We start from the raw sequence: 10062 nt of genomic DNA, 5'->3' as shown, positions 1-10062 counted from the left end.
CGATTTATGCAGAAGCTCATGGAATCATCTAAGAACAAAAGACATTAAGGAAGCTGTAAACCATGAAATTTAACCTCCGCGAACATGCTCCGCATAGAAAACCGCGAAAAATCAATTTCGCAAATTTTAAGTGTTATACAGTAACTTTTGACATATATGATCAATATGCAATCAAGCTTTAATGGATAAATAGTAAATTAATATTATGATTCTACCCGAATGTATTGACGTTATGATGACGTCACGGATTTTAATATATTGGTACATCAAGAGAATATACAGAAAATAGTGTCCCGTAACACTCCAGTTCTCGATCAATCAAATCCTTTCTATGTGAGTAGTAGCTTAATAACGAAAGCAATAAGGAAAGTCTTCATGTGTGAATATTACAATTACGAAAACGATCGCCGACGGTCTTCATTTTCTTTCTGATGATAATTATCATAAGTAATTAGTACAACTAACATGCTCCAATTTTTCGAAACAAAAGTACAACCTTCAATCAATATTTAAGTTTTCTCCTTATATAACGTGTGTGAAAAAATTAGGACTTTAGTTTGTATTGAGAAATCGGGGCCAGTTCCACAACATCTTCATGCAAGAGAAATTGTCTAGGTATAGAAAATATAAAAGAAAAAAAAAGAAATTTTCACATTTTTGTAAATTTATATAACTATTTTATAACTCTGCCAACGGCGTGATGTTATTATTTCAGATAGCTGGGTCGTAAATTTGCTTTTCCATGCTCATTTATTTGTTAAATTCAATATAACGACTATGTTGGTATATTTGGAAACTAGCCCGATATTTTTGCCTTTGCGATTGTTGCGTATAAACCACCTGTATTTTCTATTATGCTATTTCTCAACGATGTATGACATTGTGTCAGATCATAATAATGTTTTAAATCGTGGCATTTCTGGACCCAGAATCATCATTATCCTTCTCAGTCATTTTGACCATGACACGTTCTTCATTTGTTACCTTTTCATTGTTTAGATGAATACAGATTTTATATCATTTTAGCATGCTATTGTGTTGAGATTTTGACATGTATTAGTAACATCTATTGCCATAAACAAAACAGCATGTGTTGGTTGTCGGTACAAAGATCATCGTATTTTCTATCGAAAAGGAAGAATTTAGAATATATTGATACAAAATACAATGTAATTGTTGCAATTTTGACATGCATTGTGAACATGTGTCGCCAAATTCAAACTGAAAGTGTTGATATTCGCTGAAAAAATCGTCTAATTTTTATGTCACAAAACGAAGGAATTGGAAACAGGTTACATTCGTCGCTCTGTATGAAAACTATCTCGACTTTTCATGGAGGTTTAGGCATTGAGATCGCTCTGGAATCATAAAAGAAAGATTTTTTCCATTTTTCGACTAGTATAGGTATATCCTGTATCTAGTCCAAGTTTTGAAATATATATCTACCATATTCTGTATAACTGAATGTATCTTTAAATTTGGCAATAAGATATTTTGAAATGAAATGGGTTTTTTTTTCTAAACCAATAGGCAATGTCAATGTCTCTTTTGTGACGTCGAATTCTGTTGGATTTTCGCATCATTCTCGGTAAATGGTATTTTTATTGTCAATAACATATTTGGAAATGAAAATATATTTTTTTTCCAAAATCAATAAGTAGCGTTGGTTTCTCTATTATGACGTCGCAATAACGTCGATTTTTCGCGGCATTTTCGGAAGTTTTCCTATAGTGGTATGGAGAAAAAAGTTTACATTCAGATCTATAGGTATTAAAACAAAGCAAAACTAAAATATTATTATGCATGTGAGGACACATAATTGCTGCCATTTCTAGTCCCTAGTACTAATTTGTTTGTTTTGATAACAAACCAACACGCACGCATTGACTTAACTGCCCTCACAAAACACATGTAATCCCACATTTTTAAGGTAGATCAACTGCTAAGTTGTTTAAGTCGTCTGCTCACACACCAATCAATTTAACTCCATATATAAATCATTTAAAAGTTATTAATCTTAAATTCACTTGACGCACATGCACGTTGTCAATAACATGTTTAGATGTAGGTGTAATGATGGTAAAAACAAACATTTCCAAAACGTATGAAAAACACAACCACATAGTACGCCAACAGTAATTTAATAAGAAGATCATTTCACCTGACCTTGACGATACCTGTTTTTTATGATTTGACAACGGTAACGCATCCATGACTGTTTTCACGACGGTTGTACAAACATTATACTTAATAAACCATTATGCATAAATAGCAAAATAGCGTTAAGCCTTTCAACATTTAAGCGATTTGGTCTAAACCGAAAAAATCATATTTTAGCGGTTTTACATTTCGCGATCTTGCGTCAAGGGTATATATGGTTCAAACGTTTCTTAATACATGTATATCGCTGATCGAATTTTCGCGTTCATAGCAATGTCCCACGAAATCGCGAAATTATCACAGCAAAACATACCGGCCCTACGGCAATATGATTGACGTTTCTGTTAGTATTAAGCTACACGTGTATGGCCTTATGATGTCACTTACATCAAATATTTATTTTAGTAAATCTGACAGTCATGAGAATAATTATCGGTGACACACAAAAAAGAAGTAATATCAAACTCCACACCCATCTGTTATCAATACATGTATAATAATCGAAAATTTCTAAATATTGGCCAGAATCCACGTATCAATTTGTGGGAATTTCAGGATTATAGCGCTATTTGTTTCCTTATTCAGAATTCGAATTAAGTACACGAAGGTTAAATTTAAATACCTTTTAATTTGTTAAGCTTTGATTTGTTAATATCGCTGTTGATTGTAAAGAGATCGTATACCATTCATCAATTGGGTGTTTTGTAAGGCATTTTGTCTGATGTATACAATCACGCTTACAATTTTACGAGCTTTACATCACAATGTACAGACTAATCTCATTTAAATACCACTTGTTGAAATACACGTTTTGTGCTTCAAAAATGAGACGGGAATATTTAACCTATGTTATATGTCGATATTGTACGTATCTGCAAAGGATATAATATGTAATATTAATGTTCGGTGTGTGTGTGTCTGATTCTGCAAAAAATACAACAACATAACATGAAAAAGTCAACAATGTGAAACCTAAAACTAAATCATATTTAAGGGCTGAAGTACATATAGTGCTTTACATTGGCAGGTACATATCACACGGTTTCTTTAACTGAACATATTCGCGAAGTTTTAATTTCGCGGTACAACGATTCACCATATGCGATATTTCGCTGGTAGTTTGATATCAAGAAAACCGCGGAAATAACCCCAACGAAATGTACCCTCTATATGGTATCTTTCTAGAGGGTAAAATATAAAAAAAAAGAAATTTTCACATTTTTGTTAACATAACTATGTCATAACTCTGCCAACGGCGAGATGTTAGTATTTCAGACAGCTGGATCGGAGATTCGCTTCTCCACGGTTATTTATTTGTTAAATTCAATATAACGACTACGTTGGTAAATTTGGAAACTAGCCCGATATCTGTGCCTTTGCGATTGTTGCGTATTAACCACCTATATATTCTATTATGCTATTTTCAACGATGTATTACATTGTGTCAGATCATATTAATGTTTTAAATCGTGGCATTTCTGGACCCAGAATCATTATTATCCTTCTCAGTCATTTTGACCATGACACGTTCTTCATTTGTTACCTTTTCATTGTTTAGATGAATACAGATTTTATATCATTTAAGCATGCTATTGTGTTGAGATTTTGACATGCATTAGTAACATCTATTGTCATAAACAAAACAGCATGTGTTGGTTTTCGTTACAAAGATCATCGTATTTTCTATTGAAAAGGAAAAAATTAGAATATATTGATACAAAATACAATGTAATTGTTGCAATACATGCATTGTTAACATGTGTTGCCAAATTCAAACTGCAAGTGTTGATATTCGCTGAAAAAAAGCGTCTTATTTTCTGTCAAAAGGCGTAGAAATTGAAAATACTTTTATACAATACAAATTGTAATTGTTGCGATTTTGACATGAACTAGTAATATCTATTGCCAAAATCAATATGCATGTAGTGGTGTTGGCTAATCAGATCATCTAATTTACTATCAAAAAGGAAGGAATCAAATACATTGATAAAACACACTAGTTTTGTCATGCATTTATAAATAAACATGTGTTGCGAAAATCAAATCATCGCATAAAATTGAGAATAATTGTATGTTGTATATTTTAACAAATTTCACATTTTCCCACACAAATTATGTCTTCCTTTCACTGATTCCGATTGAATCAAATATCGATATCTCATCACAGAATAGCCCGATGGAATATTCCAAGATACCTCTGTATAATTAATTTATCTTTGTTTTCATACCAAATCCGACTTTCCGATTGGCCAATATTTTCTTTGCATACCACTATGAAAAATAATCCGAGAATGGCGCGAAACCCCGACGTTATCGTGACGTCACAATAGATATATTGACGTTGCGTATTGATCCGAAATAAGAATCCCTTAAAAAACCACTATAATGGTACATTTAAACATACTTCATTTTATCAAATATAGTATGAAATTAATTATAAGTATTGATGTCACTATTTTTTAATTTTATCGGGATATGAAAAAAAAAATTTGTTTGCAAACTTTTGTGAGAATCCGCCACATAGTTTGCAAACAAACTTTTTTTTCAAACCCCGATAAAATTAACAAAAAGTGACATCAATGCTTAAATAAAAATTATGTAGGCTTTTCATGGAGGTTTAGGCATTGGCAAAATGAAATCATTTTTTTTAATTTTTAGACTAGTATACATGTATGTATATCCTATCATATAGTCCAAGTATTGATATATATACCTACCTTATTCTGTATAACTGAATTATTTACATCTATAATGTATATTTAAATGACATCTTGATATGAAATTATTTTCCAAGTCAATATGTAATGTCAATGTTTCTATTGTGATGCCGAATACCACTAGATTTTCGCATCAATTTCGGTATAAAGTATGAAGTTTGTTTATTGACAATAAAATATTTTGAAATGATATCATTTTGTAATTAAGATACGCCATGTTCATTCAAGGAATGATTTTTATTGTTTGTTGTTTACTGGTGTGTAAACTGCATTTTGGTATAGATATTTTAAATGATTTGTTTGTTTGATTGATTAATTAACGTCCTATTAACAGCTATGGTCATGTAAGGACGGCCTCCCATGTATGCGATGTGTTGCGTGTATGTTGTGCGAGGTGCGTGTTTTAGGAAACTGCGGTATATTCATGTTGTGTCTTCTTGTATAGTGGAACTGTTGCCCTTTTTATAGTGCTATATCACTGAAGCATGCCGCCGAAGACACCAAGCAACACATCCAACCGGTCACATTAAACTGACAACGGGCGAACCAGTCGTCCTACTCCCTGTATGCTGAGCGCTAAGCAGGAGCAGAAACTTCCACTTTTATAGACTTTGGTGTGTCTCGGCCAGGGGACAGAACCCAGAGCCTTCCTCACAGGGGCGAACGCTCAACTCAAGGCCAAAAGTGAGGCAGTGCTAATGGAGGCATAAGGAAAGATAGAGTCACTTTGGAAGAAGAGAAAAAATAATATCCTAAATTTAGTCGCCTTTTACGATCATGCAATAGGGGCAGCAGGTACAATTCTTAACGCCCTACCCGCAGATGCGCGTAGACCTGTGAACAACAAACAATAAAAATCATTCCTTAAATTTACATTTCGACCGACTATTTCATTTAAATGAAGTGTTCAAATGAAATAAAACTTTTTTTTTAATATTATACTATTGTTGGAATAGTCGGTCAACTGATGGAATACCGGAACAGCTGGCTTCAATTTGGCGGGAAATGTGTCAAATTCAGAGAGTACACAAAATATAGTTCCACGTCAACTTTATCTTTTTTATCCCATTTATACATTATGTGTCAAATATTTTATTTCCTGACATCTTATTTAAGATTTACATTACATTCATACATGCAATATATTGAAGATCTGTCATACAGATACAATAGGCCTAACCGGATGCGCATGCACACTACCTGCGGAAGTCAGTGTTTCGGTGTGTGTATTCTTGCGCGGCAACCACTGCGTTTACGCAAATGTAAACTATTTACAAGTTGGTAAGGTAATATAGCAAAGAGAAAACGGAAAGGTAATTATATCACTATAATACTTGCAACGTCGCTATAACTGTTTCGCGGCATTCTGGGATGTTTTTCTATAGAGGTACGGACAAAAAGAATTTGCTACACAGAAAGACGGATTTATAGGTATGAATCCAAAAAAAATAAATATTGTTTTAAGCTCTAAAGAAATATTATTGCCGTCAATTCTAGTCCCTAGTACTAATTTGTTTGTTTTGATTTCAAACACGCACGTATTGACTGAACAGCCCTCACAAAACACATGGAATCCCACATTTTTAGGGTAGATCGATTGTTAATTTGTTTACGTCGTCTCATTACACACTAATTAATTTAACACAATGCATGACACATTTTAGAGTTGATGATCTTTAATTCATTTGACGCACATGCACGTTGTCAATAACATGTTTAGAAGAAGGTGTAATGATATTCAAGACAAACATTTCCAAAACGTATGAAAAACACAACCACATAGTACGCACACAGTAATTTAATAAGAAGATCATTTCACCTGACCTTGACGTTACCTGTTTTTTTATGATTTGACAACGGTAACGCATCCATGACTGTTTTCACGACGTGTTAGTATTAAGCTACACGTGTATGGGCTTATGATGCCACTTACATCAAATACTTATTTTAGTAAATCTGACAGTCATGAGAGTAATTATCGTTGACACAAACTCCACACCGATCCGTGACCGGTATGATAACCGAAATTTTCTAAATATTGGCCAGAATCCACGTATCAATTTGTGGGAATTTCAGGATTATAGGACTATTTGCTTCCTTATTCAGAATTCGAATTAAGTACATGAAGGTTAAATTTAAATACCTTTTGTTAAGCTTTAATTGGTAGATATCGCTGTTGATTCTAAAGCGAACAACGGCAGAAAAGAATCGTATACCATTCATCAATTGGGTGTTTTGTATGACATTATTTGTAATGTGTATGCTATTGAAATGGGTTGGTGCGCTTTATTTCACAAACAATATATCGTTTAAGTATGTTGGATCGATTCGCTTACAATTTTACGAGCTTTACATCACAATGTACAGACTAAATTGCTTTAAATAACACTGGTTGAAATACTCGTTTCGTGCTTCAAAATTGAGACAGGGATGTTTAACCTATTTACCTCTTGATATTGTACGTATCTGCAAAGGAAATGTTATGTTATATTAATGTTATGTGTATGTGATTCAGTAAAATTATACCTAAATCACATGAAAGAGCCAACAACAATATAAAACCTTAAACTTATTGCATATTTAAGGACTGAAGCACGGATAGTGCTTTGAATAGACATCTCCAGTTCTTAGCGTAGATGTACTCGTACATGTAGACGGACGCGTATTCGGGGTCGTATCAAAGGTTAAAACACATATACATAACGAAATGTAGTCGTTTCACTAGTGATAAAATAAGCTGATATTATTAATTGGAAATGCAACATGCAATTTTCATTTAACAAAACTGTGACGTATCACAGTATCTGTCATGTAATTCATGTGATAAGCCACTATACGACATTATAAGACACTTTTAACAAGCTGTACAAGAACATTTCTACAAAGAGATACTTTTATGACGAAAGTGATTGATGATTATGGTAATTATGTAATTATGTCTAACTTTTCCGAAGAACTTTTGCTTCAGATAATATTCAAAGCACAAATTTTCTGATTTCGAATTTGAATATGATGAACTGTCGGATGAATTTACAAAGGATCGCGCGTATCTCCTCAAAAAGTAAACAGAAATCTTTCATGATGCTGTGACATTAGCTTTATTGACTGGCATGTATAGTAATGTGTATGTAGTCGCACGATGTTATCGCTAACTGCAATTTGATCCGAATTTTCAATTTAAATAAGTTTGATATAGTATATATGCAATGTATATATTGTTTTTCTTCATCCCCCCCCCCCCCTAAATTCTCACACTCTCAACTTTTGAGGAATAAAGAACGATGATGTTGCTGATGATGACTGGTGTTAAAGGATTGGAGCAGGGAAAATTTTTCATTTGGATAATACATGTACGCCAGGAAATTGCTTTAGATGAATAAAAAAATCAAGTACCACCCAAGAAATCGTCTAATGCACCCATGCACATGCAAAATTATCTGAAGCTCTGCCGAGAGCTAATTTGATTTGCTTGATATTGTATAAGAAGAGTGCGGGTCGGTGAAGCATGTACACACAGGGATATGAGAATTTATTACAATTTATATATATATATATGAATAAACCAGTTATACACCTTTATATCAAGAATGAGATGTTCCCGATTTCTAGACCCCTAAACATGGTCAAATACATATAAGCTTCACATGGTTACTATAACATAATGTTGTGATTAATTTTTGAGACGCCCCCTGATAACTGTCGTATACGAGTCCGTCTACGTGTATGTAGTACGTTTACGCTCAGAACTGGAGATGTCTAATAAGCAGGCACATATTACGCGGTTTCATTAAAGGGACATGAACCTAAATAAACCATGTACATTTGAGTAAAATACATATGTAGGACGTGTCAGATACCTTACTAAAAATGTATCATTTAATGTGCAAATATTTCAAATAAAATGATTATAGTGGAAATTCCATCTTCCTTTATTTTGAACCGGCCCGGTCGAATTTTGTTGACTGAGTACGATAAAAATAGCAGCATAGAACTTTAGTGATCTCCCATTATGCACTTCACAAATTAGGCGAATGTTAACAAAATGGTGGGTCAAAATCGTTGTGAAGCGACAAAAATAAATTCCGATAGAAAACGGAGCACGACAAGGGTCAATAACGTGCGCGATTGGGGAAGTAGGTAAAAATAAATGGATCGCTGCAAGAGACGGGAGCAACTTCCCACTATACCTTAGCGTGAACCTCGCTTCATGGTGCCCCGACGAAAGAAAACTCTCGCTTTTTTTTTTCTATTGATATCAACACTAAACACAAATCGTTTTACAATAAATATAAACAAATATGACTTATACTTCATGCCAACGATCGGAAATAAGAAAAGTTTCTAAGAATGTGGAAAACGAATGTTCCTTGACGTGTCAGCAAAATTGTCGTTCATGGTAACCTCGCTTTTGACCAGCTTTCGTTTTGTGTTCCTAAAATAGAATATAACAGTCTATTTTTAACATGTTTGGGTTTGGTATTTCCCACGTAAAATTTTATCTAAGCATACAGAACAACTTAACTTGGGTTCATGTTCCTTTAACTGAACATATTCGTGAAGTTTTATTTTCACGGTACAACGATTCATCTATATGCAATATTTCGCTGGTAGTTTGATATCAAGAAAAACCGTGGAAATAAACCTTCACTAAATGTATCCGTCATACAGTATCCTTCTGGTGGATGACTAGGGTATCAATATTTGGTAAAAAAAGCACGAAGACATTAAAAACTGACGTAACAAAACCATCATTTTACTCAGTTCTACTTGATTTTAGTGGTAACTATGACATAATTTATTCATTCACTAAAACTTAAGTTAAGTGATAACTCTTTTTTTTCAAAGGAATGTAGTAATATCTACTATTTCCCAGTATATTTTTGTGCTTTGAAGTTATGGGACTATTTCTTTACCATTAAAAAATTAAGGGGCATCAAAATTAATTCACAGTGCAAGAGTCAAATTTATATTCAATTTGATTGTTTTTTAATCAAAACCATAGGCAAACGCATTGCACTACTCAACTTTAAAATTCGGTAAACTTTGATACATAGCCTTCATACTTAGCAAAAAACTACACAATATATTGTCTAAAAAACAAGGAAATATTCTTAAAGATGGCTTCCGCATACTGGAGTTCATTTTCTATTATCGTTAAACATAATTCATTTATTTGTTTATTTAT

This window comes from Argopecten irradians, chromosome 15 (assembly GCF_041381155.1).
Source record: "Argopecten irradians isolate NY chromosome 15, Ai_NY, whole genome shotgun sequence".
Taxonomy (NCBI): Eukaryota; Metazoa; Mollusca; class Bivalvia; order Pectinida; family Pectinidae; genus Argopecten; species Argopecten irradians.
The sequence above is the reverse complement of the archived record's forward strand: the minus strand, read 5'-3'. Positions refer to the sequence as shown.